This window comes from Miscanthus floridulus, chromosome 16 (genome assembly GCF_019320115.1).
Source record: "Miscanthus floridulus cultivar M001 chromosome 16, ASM1932011v1, whole genome shotgun sequence".
Taxonomy (NCBI): Eukaryota; Viridiplantae; Streptophyta; class Magnoliopsida; order Poales; family Poaceae; genus Miscanthus; species Miscanthus floridulus.
This window is the reverse complement of record NC_089595.1, coordinates 28,026,304-28,042,839: the sequence shown is the minus strand read 5'-3', so window position 1 is coordinate 28,042,839 and position 16,536 is coordinate 28,026,304. Positions and strand designations below refer to the sequence as shown.

The window sequence follows — 16,536 nt, the reverse complement described above, 5'->3', positions numbered from 1 at the left end:
TGAGCCTCTCAGCACACTAAAAGCCACAAAAACTTCTCAGAACATGCTTTTTAGCTTTTAGTTCATTTCTTTAGAAGCCAATTTTCCAGCTTTTTAAAATCCCTCAACAGCTAGGTTAGTTGTTTCATTTCTTCGGAAGCCAGCTTTCCAGTTTTTCAAAATTAAAGCCAGTTCAACTGTTGAGTTGTTTGTTTCAGCTTGGCTGCTAGAAGCCAGGTAAGAGCTGAACCAAAAAACCCCTTATATATAGTCTATACATCTGGCGACCATAACGTAGTAGGCTGGTAGCTAGTGCATGCATGTGGTGTGGTAACAAGGGAATCCCATAATAGTTAGTAGATCCTAGTTATTATAAGTTGATGTTGCTATTTACAATTCATGGATGATTCGATACATATTAGTGTTGGCAGGTGGATCAGAAAAATATAGCAATGGATCATGAAGTTAGCAACAATCCGCTAAATAATTGTCGTTCTCGCTTCCTGATAAATAATTTTGACTAATTTTATACAAAAATATTAATATTCATGGTACATAATTAATAGATCATTGAATCTATTTTCATAATAAATTTATTTAGAGATACAAATGTTGTACGTATTTTCTACAAATCTAGTTAAACTTACGGCATGGAAACAAAAAACGACAGTTATTTAGGGACGGAGAGAGTAGCATTTTTAATTCGGAGGCACTAGCACCCGGCACCAACAGCGCGTCCGAACGCAGCTCAGCCAACCAAACCGTGGGCTGGTGTCGCAGCCCACCAACAGGACGGTCCCATCTCAGCATCCCGCATAACAGAAAAAATGAAAGGGACCGAAGCGTTACCTACCGCATAATAGAAGGAGAGAGCATGCGTTCGCGTCCGCGCCGCCATCCCACGGTGTGCCCCCACCACTGGCCCCTGCCACACCCCCTCCACAGTCTGAGAAGGCAGCAAAAAGCGAGGAAATTGATGTAACACCCGATCTACTTTTGAAACATCCAAATACAACACATGCAATATACGTTTGAAGATAGATGAAACGCTTAGAACATGTGTCTAAAACATTTACAAGAAACATAAGAAACACTTGAAAACCATTGCAACAAATACGCAACATCCAGATAAAACACTTGCAACATATGTGTGAAACATATACAATATCCAGACAAACACACTTGCAACATATGTCTAAAAAATAGATGAAACATTGGGAACAAACACTTGCAACATATGCAACATCTAGATCTACTTTGCAACAGCCATACAAAACACTTACGACATACATCTGAAACATCTGAAATACTTGAAACATACGCTTGCAACATGCTTTTCAACGTAATGTCACCTTGCTGCTTGGACGAACGAAGCTTGTCGTTGTAGAGCTTGATGCCGGTGCGGAGGTCGGTGGCGGCACATGTAGCTCACCGGTGTGCCAGCGGAGTGGCGGGCACTACGTGACCTGGGCGAGCACCACCTACGCGAGGCCGCAAGCACCCCTAGCGAGCAAGATGGCGGGGGAGAGCACCTACGGCTGGCGCAGCGTGGATTGGGAGGAAGGCATCGTGGCGGGGAATGGAGTGCGGCACGCGGGATGGGGGCGCCGCGCGTCTCGCGGCGCAAGGCGGAGAGGACGGCGCAGTGAAACCGCGCGCCAGCGAACGGGGGAATTTCAGTCTCTTTTCCTAGAAAATGTCACCGGATATTGATGGAGGGGAGCAGGCTCGACCCGGTGCCTTGTCGGCCCGATCACTGCACGCCTGAGAACGGGGCATCCGGACGAACAAGTCTGGACGAACACTTTTTAATTTGTGATTTTGTTGAATATTTAACCGAGTGCCATGTAGTGGTTTCAATTTCTTTAAAACAACTCCACCAGATCACATGTTATATTTCCTTTAAATTTTGCTATAGGGTTTTGAAAAAAAAAACATAATTCCTCATTCCTAAAATAGTTGCTGCAGCAGATTGAATGAAAAAAAAACATCTCCTTTATCTCTCTTCAATTTTCTCTTCTCTCTCTTGCCCACGGCTTGCTCTTCTCTCTCCATTGACCAGCTCTCTTTTCTCCCTCGCCTTCAACCCGCTTGGCTCGCCGGTGCGGCAGCCTACGCCCACGCCCACGCCCACGCCCACGCCCTGCGGCCTGCGGCCTGCGGCCTGCGCGGCTGCTGCTCGCCCAGTTGGATGCCTGCCAGCGCACCTCGGCGGCACGGTGGCATGTGCGGCTGTGGTGCCGCCTGGCCGGCTTGCCAGCGCGGTGGGCCTGAGCGCCTGCCCTCCTTTGGTGCGGTGGCGTCCGTGTAGGCTCGTCACGGCTGTGCCGTAGAGCGTAAAATGAAGAAAGGGGATTGAAAAAAGAAAAGAAAAAGTCTAAATAACCCCCTGAAGTATTATACCTGGCATACTTAATGAGTAGAAGCAGGAGATGCCTCGTTCGGCTAACCCTATATTCGACTTGTTTTTCCAGCCGGAACAGTGTTTTTCTCTCACAACAATTCAACCAGAACAGTGTTTTTCAACCAGTTTCAGCTAAGATTCAGCGAGCCGAACGGGAAAGATATTGCTTCAGCATGATGGGGGTCTCATGGTTCTTCCTATCACTGGAATGGGTGGTCTGGGTAAGACTACCTTTGTGCAGTTCATTTACAATGACCCTGAAGTCCAGAAGGATTTCAGTCTCCAGAAGTGGTGTTGTGTCAGAAGATTTTGATATTGTTAGCATTGCACGAAGCATTTGCCAGACACATGAGCAAAATCGTGAGAAAGCATTGCAGGATCTCCACAAAGAAGTAAGTGGAAACAGGTACCTAATTGCGTTGGATGATGTATGGAATCGGGATGCAGAAAAATGGGGAAAACTGATGACATGCCTTAAGCAAGGTGACAGGGGCAGTGCAATACTGACAACAACTCGTGATGCAGAAGTAGCTCGAATTATGACCACGGGTGAAACTGGACCCTATAACATTAAAAAATTGGGTAACAAGTATATCAAAGAAATTATCCAGAGCAGAGCATTCAGTGTCCAAACACCAATAAGTTATGAGCTAGATGTAACTGTGGATAAGATTGTGGACAGATGTGTAGGTTCTCCTTTGGCAGCCAAAGCATTTGGCTCTATGTTGAGTACCAAGACTAGCATACAAGAATGGAAGAACATATTACACAAAAGTCACATTTGCAATGAGAAGACACAGATTTTTCCTATACTCAAGTTCAGCTATAATGACCTACCGTCAAACATGAAGCAGTGTTTTGCATTTTGTGCTATGTTTCCCAAAGATTATGAGATTGATGTCGAGAGTTTGATCCAATTATGGATGGCTAGTGACTTTATACCCGTGCAAAAAGAAGATAATCCTGACATGGTAGGCAAGGAAATTTTTAACCAGCTAGCTTGGAGATCATTCTTTCAAGATGTGAAGCAAACCCCAGCACCAATTGATATTTATGGAAGAAGAAAACAGCTCCGTTGTAGAAAAATATGCAAGATACATGACCTTATGCATGATGTGGCTCTGTATATTATGGGAAATGAATGTGCAACCATAGTTAATAGATCCAGTGAGAATTCATTGTCAAATCCTACTACTCGCTGCATGTTTATGTCATACAAATCATCTCACGGTCTTTGAATGATTTTCTGAAGAAGCAATCTCCAACTCTCCAAACATTGTTAGATTCGCAACCGGACAAACATTACACAACCATATATTTATCAAAGTGTAAGTCTCTACGGGCAATGCAAGTACGTCTAACAGAAAAGTTTCTAATCAAGCCAAGTCACTTGCAACACCTAAGGTATCTTAACTTCTCAGGCAATTGGCTGATCAAAGAACTTCCTCAAGAAATATCCTTACTATATAATCTGCTGACAATGGACCTTTCTAATTGCCGGTCTCTTTGCCGGCTTCCAAATGATATGAAGTATATGAGAAGCCTCCGACATCACTACACTCATGGATGCATATCATTGGAATGGATGCCTCCTGACCTTGGACAACTCACTTCTCTACAGACTCTGACATATTTTGTGGTGGGTTCTAGCTATGGTTGCAGCAATATTGGTGAACTCCAAAATCTAAACCTTGGTGGTGAATTAGATTTAAATGGCCTAGACAATGCAAATGAAGAGCAGGTGAAAGCTGTCAATCTTGGAAATAAAGAGAACCCACTTATCTCTGAAATGGAATACTGAGGATCATGAAGAGCTAATACAAGATTGTCATCAGAGGGTACTAGATGCTCTTAAACCTCCTGGTGGGATACCGATGCTAAGGATAGTGAACTACAAAAGCTGCAATTTACTGATGTGGGTGAAAGATCCTAGTTTGTTTCACCAACACTTGACCGAGCTCCATCTAGTTGGCTGTACAATGTGTGAGGAATTTCCTGAATTTTCTCATTTCAGGGCTCTTCAAGTTCTTCACTTGATTAAGCTGTATAAATTGCAGAGCTTGTGTGGCAATATGACATCTATGGAATCTCCAGCATCAAAGGAACACCAGTTACATGACTTCAATATGGTGGCAACAAGAGAACTAGCATTTCCAGTGCTTCATGAGCTTGATATTCAGAACTGTCCCAGATTGACAAATCTACCTGAAGCACCGAAGATCAAGGTGATAAAGATAAAAGAAGACAAGGCACAACTGTCTCTTTCACTATTTTCATCCAGATATTTGTCTTCCTTGTCTTTGTTAAAATTGTCTGTAAGTGACAAAGATGCAACTCTGGAGCTTGATCTGAATCACGAGTTATCAATTCCAGAAATGAAAATTACTGGCTGCAGCTTTTTCTTCGCCTCAACGGCTCAACTCCACAACAAAAAGTGGGAATTTGGAAATGGTTTGGACAACTTCAAGCACTGGAGATTCATAGTTGCAGTTCTGTCATCTACTGGCCAGAGGAAAAGTTCCTAAGCTTGATATCCTTGACAAAATTAGTCATTGGTAGCTGCTCTAAGCTAACTGGCCGTGCACGAGTGAATGGAGTAGCACCACGAGCAAGGGAGCAGCTCCTACCACATCTAAAGAAACTAGAGATACAAAACTATGAAAGGTTAACAGAGCTGTTCATCCTTCCTGCATCTATTACATACGTCAACATATTTAATTGTAGTAGTTTTGAGTTCATGTGGGGAAAAGATGATACAGAGTCGATGAATGTACAGTTGGAGCATGACAATGCCCTCGAACCCAGAAGAGAGCCAGAGCAATTGCCAAGAAATAACTCTTTACTTGCCTAGATACTCTATCTATAGTGCGTTGCGATAAGTTGGCAATGCTTCCAAATCTACTGCGGTCTCTCGAGAAGTTATGGGTTAATGCCTGTCCAGAGCTTTGTTCCATATCTGGGCATTTGGATGCAATCGTGGACATGCATATTATTGGGCCCTGTAATAAGTTGGAATCACCGGATTGGGGGAGCATGCCCGTATTAGAACACTGCCCAGCCATAAATATGAAGCCTCATTACGATCACCTCCCACAACGGCTTGACAGCATCGAATATCATCGCTTGTCACTTGCTCATTCAAGAGATCCTCATGAAGGTATTCTTCTATCCCCTCATCTTCTTCTTTTTTTAATTTCAAGCCATTATTACCTAATACTGCCTCTCCTCTATACATCCTTGTATCTTTAAAGGATTTTTTTTTATTTTTAACACTTTTTGTAAACTAATTTTAAATCTAACACTGTTTTTTTTTCAAAACTAACACTTTTGGCCGCGTCTATTGTCATGGCGCGGCCAAAAGCCTGTGACGCGTCATGTATTGTGGTGCGGTGGGTGGCAGACGTGGCGACAACCGCAAATGCTGACCGGTGACGTGGCAGGGCCTGCTGCGCCACCGATCTTGGCGCGGCAGTGATGCGCCACGGCGCATGGCGCGGCAGTACCTGGATGCAGACAGAAGATCGGCTGCTGTCGGTGAGGATCGGCAGCGACGTGACCATGGATCCCGGCTTCCTCGACCCCTCGCCGGTGGGCTCTGACCAGGTGCTTTAGTCCGACATGAGGTCGCGCAGCACGGTCGACTACTGCGCGTGTAACGAGGGTGCCTTCTTTGGTAATTTCGTGGCGGCGATGACCAAGCTCGGGAGGATCGGGGTCAAGACGCCGGCCACCGGCGTCGAGATATGCTGGGACTACCGGTTCCCGAACTAGTTGCTACTTAATCTCGCCGACAGTGCTGCCGCGACGCATTGAAACGAATATGAAGCAAATAAATAAAGTCCGTGCGTAAGTTGACAAGCTGCCACGTAACATTTTCATTAATTTGACATAAGTTCGACATAACATAACCAACTAAGCCTGCAAGTTTCGGACGTCAATATTCGTTCGACCTAACAAACTAAGACCCAGGAGTGTAAGAATCCCTCGGACGTCTCTGTCTCTTCGGATTTGTTGGCAACACATTGAGAGTGTAGCCAACGTCGGTGTGGTCACGTCGGTGTGGTCGCGTTGCCAGTGCGTACGGCTCGTACCCTGCAAGTATATGATATACACGATTACTTATAATCTTTATGATCTTTAGTTCATGGAGCCTACGTATTTAAAGAAACTACCTTTGTTAGTACATGTGAGGCTCCTTGGGTACCAAGCGGGGCACCACCTAGTTGAGACATGCCGATCTCATCCTACGGCCAATCGTCCCACTGGTCGTGTTGTCTGCGGAAGCCCGGGGGGTCGTCGTCGTCGTCGTCCTCCTCCTCGGTTGCAGGGTCCTTCCCAGCGCTATGATGTGGTGGTGTACGCACTGCTGAAGTGGCACCTCTCACCGCCTGAGAAGAGCCGGCTGGTGTCCTCAAAGAGGCCGAAGACGTGCCACCCGACTACGCCAGGAGTGGCGGTTCCACCCAAGGAGTGTCCATGCAGCTCAGCTTCTGAGCTAGCTTCATGCAGCTCTTCTTCACCTTCTGCATAAATAGACGTTAAAGTTAGTGCATTTCACAAACGCATATACACTAAAGAAACATATTTGGAACGGACAAGTTTATGTTTACCTCCACAAAAGCCTCGAGAACGCCTGGCCCCTGCCCTCTAGACTCGTGAAGCCAGAACGCTGCTTCGTTGGACATCCTTGACAATTGTGTCGCCAGGGTACAGAAACGTGATTGGACAGTTTTAGTACACATACTTAATACCAAATGGATAACAAATTGTACCATTCAAGTATCTTACCACGTATCTTTGAAGCGGGGCTCTCTGTAGCTGTGTGTCCTCCCTAGTGGCAATGTCGTACACATCTTCGATCACATCTTCCTCCGAGTCCTCGTCAATCTCCTCCTCAGTGTATGGGGGCTTGATATGTGTCCTCGTAGACCTGTGAAGCCACCGTAGGTACTCGTCGAAGGTATGTTGGTCGTGTGGGGGACCCGCATGGACCGGCTGTTGTTCCCTGGTCTGCCACAAGTGGATGTACGCGTTGTGTGTCACGCGCCAATCCTTGGTCTTGTATCTCTTCCTGCGGTCATACCTGCAATAAAATGATGTTAGTTGTACCACACACACCTCTGAATTGTAGCTTTATTATTAATCGATAACGTACCCGTACAATTCTTGGTTGGTGGAGTAAAGCGGTGGTGGGCAGCCTATCATTCTTCCAAACTGTCTGCAGACCCTGATGGGCAAGTGAATCTTGACCACGTGAAAGAAAATAAGAGGGACGCGGCAGCAATACTCGTCTGACTCATCCCTAGTGACAGGACTCAGATAGTATTGGAGCTCTAGAGTATCCCAAGGACACCAATGCACCTGAATATTTTATAATTGAGTTATGTTGTGATATAGTTTACATCGAACAAGACATATGTATGATTGTAAAGAGAGCGTAACCTGGTACTGTGTCAGGACGTCGAGGCCGTCTATGTACTCCCTGTACTTGCGCCTCGTATTCCCTCTAACTAACTCTACTTCCATCCAGATATACAGAGTTGTAGGGAGTGTATCCTATCCGTTCTATTACTGCATTGAACACGATAATGAATTAGCCATTAATAATTTAATCATATATAACTGCCTCAAAGAATATAGTGAACCGAAGTACTTATCGGTAAACCAGTATTAAGGGGCCTCCCAATGGGCCATCGTTCCCAACACCAAACCTGTTGTAGGTAGGAGCAACCCCTAAGGTCCGCATACCCTGAGGTGCGACGACAGGCAATGCACAGCCGTCGATATGTCCATGCCAGGACTGCGCTGCCCTAGCTATACGTGCGCTATGTTCTACCACGGCTGGCGTAGTATGTCAAGGAAGATCCAGCTGATGGTGTTGCCCGAGGCATCTGGGAAGAGGAAAGCATCAAGGAAGTGTCAGAGCCACACTCTAGCGAACCTGTCGATCTGAGCCTCTTCAGCCTGTGGGTCCAAGTAATCAAAGCGCTCTGTGATCCAGGACGACGAAACACCGTAACTTTTTCTAAAATTCACTAAAAAAATGAGACCCGATGGCTGCAGGAAAGCAATGCAAGTATTAAATAGGCTTGAATTGCTCACTTATTTTTCTTTGAAACCTCGTCGTCCGGTGGAAGAAAGCTAGTGAACTGAGCCACCAGCTCCCTCTAATGATCGTTGTCAACTATACCCGTCACTGGAAGTCCTCCCAACCGAAGGCCAAAGATAGCCTTCACGTCCTGCATGGTCAAGGTCATCTCGCCGCAAGGTAGGTGGAACGTGTGGGTCTCAGGCCTCCACCTATTATAAGAATATAGAACGACTGTTAGTTGACTCAAATTTGTTATAAGAATGTTTACGTACAAAGAAGGCACTCGTACCTGTCTACAGCTGCTGTAAGTAGTGCTGGATCAAAGGGCGGAAGACCGTAGTTGACAACACGAACAAGCTCGAGAAAACCGGCACGCCGTATATACGACGCGTAACGCTCGTCTCGCTGGTGCGCCCTGGTGTGCGTGCAGGGCCTCAAATGAGGCAAGGCCACCTCTGTGTCGGTGTCACTTAAGATATATGCTCGGTGTTGGTCGTCGTACTCCACCTCAAGAATGGGATACACCGGGTGCTGCGTGGGAGGGGTCATCCTGTTACAAATTGATAAACAAAGGGTTAGAGTATTCAAATTAACAATATTCAAATTAACATTATGTAGCATTGCAAAATTTGAACTATTTGTTATGCAATACAAACACAATATGAAAGCACATATATATATTCAAAGTAACATTAACAAACATATTAAACAACTTCACTAGAAAAATAAGCATTTGACGAAACTTCATCAAGTCATCCAAATCGACATATCACGCACTACTAAGTACCGACACTTGAAAACTAGTATCTATACCCAAAATCCCTAACTAAATAACTAACTATAAACTAAATAATAAATACATAATCAATCCCTAAACCCAAAATCCTAACTAACAGTAACCTAAACCCTAACTACCTAACCAAACCTTAACTATACTACAACACACAACCTCAAACCTAAACAAACAAATTCACTAACCTAACTATCCTAAATCACTAACCCTAACTATCCTAAATCACTAACTATACTAAATCACTAACAATCATAAAACCGTAACTATCCTAAATCACTAACTATCCTAAATCAATAACAATCATAAAACCCTAACTATCCTAAATCAATAACAATCATAATAACAAGAAATCGAGAGGGAGGTACCTTGATATGAGCGGGCGGCCGTGACGCGCCGGCGTTCGTGGCGTGGCCGTAACGGCGGGAGTGGGCGGGTGCGGGCGGGCGGGCGGGCTCGCTCGCGATATTTATCTGGTCTTGTTGCGCCATGCTCCATGGCGCGGCACTGCCGCTCCAAGATCGGTAGGGGGGCAAGCCCTGCCATGTCACCGGTCAGCATTTGCGGTCGTCGTCACGTCAGCCACCCGCCGCGCCACCATGCATGGCGCGGCACAGGCTTTTGGCCGCGCCATAGCAATAGGCGCGGCCAAAAGTGTTAGTTTTGAAAAAAAAATAGAGTTAGATTTAAAATTAGTTTACAGAAAGTGTTAAAAAAATTCTCTTTAAAGTACTACCTCTGTCCCAGAATATAACTGTAGTTCTAGCTATGTGTTGCGAACTACAACGTGCCCTGTTTGCAGCATCTACTTCAATAATTATCGAAGAAGTATGTGTTTGAATACTCTTAATTCTTAAATGAATATTTACCACCAATGGCATGTAAACATTTCTATTGCAATGAGCAATCCATTATGACTGGTGTAGCTCAACATTACTATAAGTTATATACATTACTTTTTTTTACTATGGTTCAGTTGATGCACAGAGAATTCTTACATTGTTGTCCATCTGCAGGGCCTAAACTAATGGACCCAAAATCATGGAAATACGGTCTCCCTTCGTGTAAAAATTGATCGATCTTGCATCACAAAAGTTCCCGAGTAGGGATCTCTCCTGATACCATTGAGTTTTGACTGACTCCAACAAGCTAGTTTCATAGGCTGTAAAACTGAATTTAGTTTCTGCTTCTTTCTTTCGTTGACTATGTGTGCCTTCATGCAGCATCCTTCCTGGACGATACGAAGCATCGACTTAATCTCTGAGTATTATCAGATTCACGGGAATTTCCTACATTAGGCGAAGTTGTAGTCAACAGAGGCGTGTTCAAGTGCTGACATGTGACAGCATGAAATCCAAGCTGCCAAACTAAAGAAGCTCCACCTGTGATTTAATTACTTTATGCATACTGAATTGTTAACGCGGCTGTTAGTAACTTTCTACCGGATCTTCAGCTCTCCACAACGTCCCCAAGTTATGGATCACACACTCCTGTGTATTGTGTGTGTTGTGTCAGCGTCTATTAGCGTTTGGTGCTCACAAGTCACAACACCACTTCTGTAACTAAGTGTACAACATCAGCTTGCCAATGAAATCATTCAGCTGTGAGCACTTGAATGGTATTAGGTACCTCTTCTGAGACATGTATTCCTCTCTGCCCTGAGCTACAAATGATGCATATATCCCTCCCATAATTGTGAAGACATAATAATTATTATATATATGGGTTGGTGATAGATCTTAAAGGTTGGTGTGCATGATAATGCTGTCTTTTTAAGCTAAGCTGAGCAATGACTTCACCTTAAATCTCTTATAATTTGGGACAATTTCAAAGCTCTGGGTACATTACATTTCATGGAGGAGATAGCAATGTTCAGAAGAGTGAGGCCAGGAAGACACACACAAAGCACTACTGCTTTGTGACTTATTAAAGCGATAGTGTTGCTACCTAAGATCCTCATCATTCCATCAGATTATTGTATGAATCTATTTCATTTTTTTTTACTAATTCAACCAAACATAGAGGTAGTAAAACATATTCGAGCTAATATAATTGTCACTGGCATTCGCAACCACTCTGCCACCCCATCAGACGATTGATGTCTACAGAATGGGATATGCTAGCATGTCATTCTTAGTTTGGATACAAGACATGTTAGTGTCTATTGTTTCTACACTCTTGTCATTGCCATGCCACTTGAAATGACATCGACTCTTGCATACATATAGAAACACCAAGAATGAAAGTGGTGGTGGATAACATGAGGTACTAGCCTAACAACAACAACAACAACAGGTAACTACTGCAGATTGATGATGCTGATACAGACATTGACCTGGATAGGATCCTCCTTGTTCTTGTCTCCAAGAACGGAATCTGGCACAACAAAGTGGAAGCAGTCGGCAGGGTCAGGCGGCCCATTGGAGAGGTCCATGCATTCCACATTGATCTCAGATCGCAGAGAATGGCTGGCCAGGAACTTACAGCGCTCACAAGGGTCATAGACTACCAGTGAATAGCTGAGCACACATCTTAGTATTTCTGAGGGTGACTCCTGACCGATGAGGTGCACGGTGATGGCACGGCCAAGCGACTGCCTTGTCACATTCAGGAGGAACAGGTATTTACTGCTGCTGATGGTGGTGGTAGTGCTTCCATGATTGTCGTCCTCAGCACAGTCAGCAAGGAGGAAGTTGAAGCCGTCATAGAGGCAAATGCTGTGCCCCTCAAACACACCAATCTTGGTGGTGGAAAGCCAGCCATGTGCACTGGCGAAGTGGTCCAGGAGCGCATCTGTTGAGCCAAGAAAGCTACATTCCTTGCTCGGGCAGCGGTACGGTGCATATGGACACGTCTTGCAGTGGCCATAGTGGTCGTAGTAGGCTGGCTTGGTGTTGCAGCCATGGGCCGCATTCGGGCATGGGACACGGATGGACTCCACCAGGCGCTCCAAGGCATGGCACCTGTGGTACGTAGCTGCTTGTGGCAATGCCGCATACATGGCACTTGCCAGCCGGTGCAAGCTTGTCACGGCATGACGAACACACCACATGGCCCTCGTTACACTGCAGAGGTATGCATCAGCATGTGTATTAGAGATATGTATAGTCTAACACATGTATATCATGTTACTTGTACCCCAAGTTGTATCTTGACTATATATATGAAAGTCACCCTCCCTAATTGGGTGAGAGGTGTTTCCCTAATTCTCTACAATGTGTAATCAAGTTGAAATTATCCATGAATAAATAAACACTATAAACATCTATGGCTAAAGGTAAAACCAGAGGTAACCGAGAACTTTCCAAAGGAACATTCATAGAAAATTCCTTTTTTTAGCCAGATTATGTTGGGAGTTCAGTAATTTGTGAGCTATATCTCGAAGTGTCTATGCTTGATACACGATCAGTTTTTAGCCAAATGGCAAACTATGACATTGACAAGTTCCCCTACCATGTGATCAATTCTTAGGATTTGTTTGTAATAATATGCTCCTTTTTATGTGATAATTGCTCCGTAGTATAAAAAGGTAATGAGTATGGAGCACAGTACTGTTATAACATTGAAATCAGGTAAAGTGTCTCTAGATTAGTATGGAGCACGGTACAGGGTGTTTCAGGAAACTTGATCTGAGATGTAACACGGACAAACAGGCCCCACATGTCATTGAGACGTTGAGTTAAATAAATCCTGAGTTATGACTATATTTAAATATTTAATGACATATCGTGAAATCTTCCAGTCTGTTTGCATGCTGATAATAGCCTCATATACAAATTTCAGTGGAGGTAGAGGCTCATAGTTAGATTTAAGAGGCACTGTTGAAAGTTGAAACTGAGTATAATTAACTAATTATCATCCAGAAGGCACAGATAACGAAGGAAATCTTATGAGGACAAGGGGGAAAAGGGACTGGCAATTTTAAGAGGCTTGGCTGAGATGGTAACGGCATTGCTGCTGAGAAATATGTGCCTTCAGGTAATATGGGTACTTTTGATGCTCTAGGACTAGAGCTAGTGGTATGGGCGGGCAATCATAATATCGATGGAGTTTGGAGAAGTCCAATTCCAAATTAACTGTTTGGAGAACGATGACTTTGTTTGCTGGAGGGAGAGAGCTCCTGTTTAAGCCAGTTTGATGACAATGATCAGGAACAACACTGACTCCTGCACCACAAAACATTAGGTGCAAGATAACAGCATCTTACCTCATTAAAGGAGACTGAATTTTAAAAAGAGGCTATGTATTAACTTGTAGTTTGGAGAATGCCCACTGTATTGATCAAGGATAGACAGTGCATATATATAGGCTAGGTGGGGAGCCTGGGACCGGCTGGCCCACCTGCCGGTTTACATTCTAACACTCCCCTGCAGTCTGAACTAGGAGCACCGCGAACATTTAGACTGGATCTAAACTCCATGAAAACAGATGTCGGCAGACCTTTGGTGAAGATGTCGGCGTACTGGGACGAGGTGGGAACGTGCAGAACGCGGACTTCACCAAGGGCGACTCGTTCTCTGACGAAGTGCAGGTCGATCTCGACATGCTTAGTTCGCTGATGCTAAACCGGGTTGGTGGAGAGGTAGACAGCACTGACATTATCACAATAGACCAATGTTGCTCGACGAAGAGGACAGCGAAGCTCTTGCAGAAGTTGGCACAACCAGCAGGCTTCAGCTACTCCATTGGCGACGGTCCGATATTCGGCCTCTGCGCTAGACCGAGACACTGTAGGCTGATGCTTGGACGACCAGGAGATGAGATTGTCCCCGAGAAACACTGCATAACCCGAGGTGGATTTGCGAGTGTCAGGACAGCCCGCCCAATCTGCATCTGTGTAGACGGTGAGGTCTGGTGGAGATGAAGTCCAAGATCTAGAGTGCCCTGAAGATACCGCAGAATGCGCTTCATAGTGCCAAGATGAGGCTCCCGGGGATCATGCATATATAAACAGACCTGTTGAACTGCGTATGCAATATCCGGGCGGGTGAAGATGAGATACTGAAGAGCTCCAGCAATACTGTGATAGTGAGTGGGATCGGCGACCATGGCCCCATCGGCAGGAAGCTTGGAGTGAGTATCCATAGGTGTGCTGCAAGGCTTGCAGTCATGCATAACAGCACGCTCCAGAATATCCAGCATGTACTGTCGTTGAGAGAGGAACAGGCTATCAGCTCTGCGATCAACAGGGACACCCAAAAAATGATGAAGAGGTCCCATGTCCGTCATAGAGAATTCCCGACGAAGTGCTGCAATAATGCGCTGAAGGAAACTTGTAGACGATGCTGTGAGAACAATATCATCAACATATAGGAGTAGGAACGCCACAGCAGCACCTTGGCAATAGATGAACAGTGATGTGTCAGACTTAGCCTCCATGAACCCCAGAGAAGTGATGTGGGAGGCAAAGCGATTGTGCCATGCGCGAGGAGCTTGCTTCAGGCCGTAGAGAGACTTGTTCAGGCGACACACATAGTCGGGTCTAGAAGAGTCAACAAACCCAGTGGGCTGAGCACAATAAACTGTCTCCGTCAGGGTGCCATGTAGGAAGGCATTCTTCACATCAAGCTGACGAATAGGCCAGGACCGAGATAGGGCCAATGTGAGAACCACCCGAATAGTAGCCGGCTTGACGACAGGGCTGAAAGTCTCATCATAATCAATTCTCGGACGCTGTGTGAAACCGCAAAGAACCCACTGAGCTTTATAGAGGTCAAGCGAGCCATCAGACCGGAATTTGTGACAGAAGATCCATTTCCCTGTGACAAGATTAACACCAGGTGGACGAGGCACCAAGGTCCAGGTGTCATTCACCTGCAGCTCATCGAACTCAGCTTGCATGGTGAGGCGCCAGGCGGGGTTGGATAGGGCGGTGCGAACGGACGTAGGCACCGGACAGAGAGCCGCCGTGTTGAGGTTGAGGCGATCAACTAGCTGCCGAAAGCCAGACTTGCCACGTGTGCGCATGCTGTGCGCATTGACGACGAGAACAATAGCCTCTGGCGCTGTCGAGGTGGTGCGACCAGTGGACCGCCCGACGCCACTGGCAACAACCTGAGGCACGATGACCGCAAGGGCAGCGGCATCAGGTGGCGGCCCAGTGGCAGTGGGTGCTGAGGGACCAGCAGCCGGGCTGTTGTGGCCTGTAGGCGAGCTGCTAGTCGCAGCGGGCGGCGTCAAGTGGCCAGCAGCAGCGCTGGTAGGACCCGCAGCTGGCGGCGAGCGGCCAGCAGCTGGGCTACTGGAGCCAGGAGTGGCTGCCACGCCGGGAGCACTAGGGGCAGCAACCACGTTGCTGGGAAGTCGAGTACCTGCAGTCACAACTCTCGGCCCAATGGGCAAAGTGGAAACATTATCATCAGTGCTCAAAAAATCCAGTGTGTTGGGATCCTGAGGGGTGGTGGACACTTCGGAGAAAGGAAATAAAGTCTCATCAAACACGACATGTCGAGAGACAATAATCCGATTGGAGTGAAGGTCAAGACACCGGTACCCTTTGTGATCGGAGGAATATCCAAGGAAGACACACAAAGATGAGCAAGGTGACAATTTATGTGGAGCTGTGGAGGAGAGGTTAGGATAGCAGGCACAGCCAAAAACCCGAAGGTGAGTGTAGGATGGTTGTGTGCCATGAAGAGCAAGGAATGGAGTGCGGCAGTCAAGGGTTTTGGTTGGGTGACGATTGAGGAGGTAGGTGGCAGTATGGAGGGAGTCAGCCCAATAAACCGGGGGAAGACTAGCCTGAAACAGAAGGGAGTGCACGATGTTGTTTAGGGTGCGAAGGGTACGCTCGGCACGCCCGTTCTGTTGAGAGGTGTATGGGCACGACATGCGGAGGACCACACCGTGAGTGAGGAAGAATGTGCGGGCCGAGGAGTTATCAAACTCATGGCCGTTGTTGCACTGAACCGCCTTGATAGGAGTGGTAAACTGCGTGCGCACATATGAGAAAAAATGAGATAAAACACCAAAAGTATCGGACTTGAGACGTAAAGGAAACGTCCAAGTGTAGTGGGTGCAATCATCAAGAATGACAAGATAATATTTATAGCCAGACACACTAACAAATGGGGAAGTCCAAAGATCACAATGTATTAAATCAAACGGATGAAGCGCGCGGGAGTTTGACATGGAAAAAGGAAGACGCACATGGCGGCCTAATTGACAAGCATGACAAACATGATCATTGTGGTGCTTATTACAGGAAATAGCGTTGGAGCTGATGAGCTTGGACAAAGCCTCATGACCGATGTGACCAAGGCAGCGATGCTA

The 16,536-nt window shown here is 45.9% G+C and overlaps 1 pseudogene; it reads left to right on the top strand.

Moving 5' to 3' along the window:
- The first annotated feature begins 1,577 nt into the window (after positions 1-1,577).
- On the top strand, positions 1,578-10,339 carry LOC136510473 (putative disease resistance protein RGA1; annotated as a pseudogene).
- Positions 10,340-16,536: the final 6,197 nt, after the last annotated feature.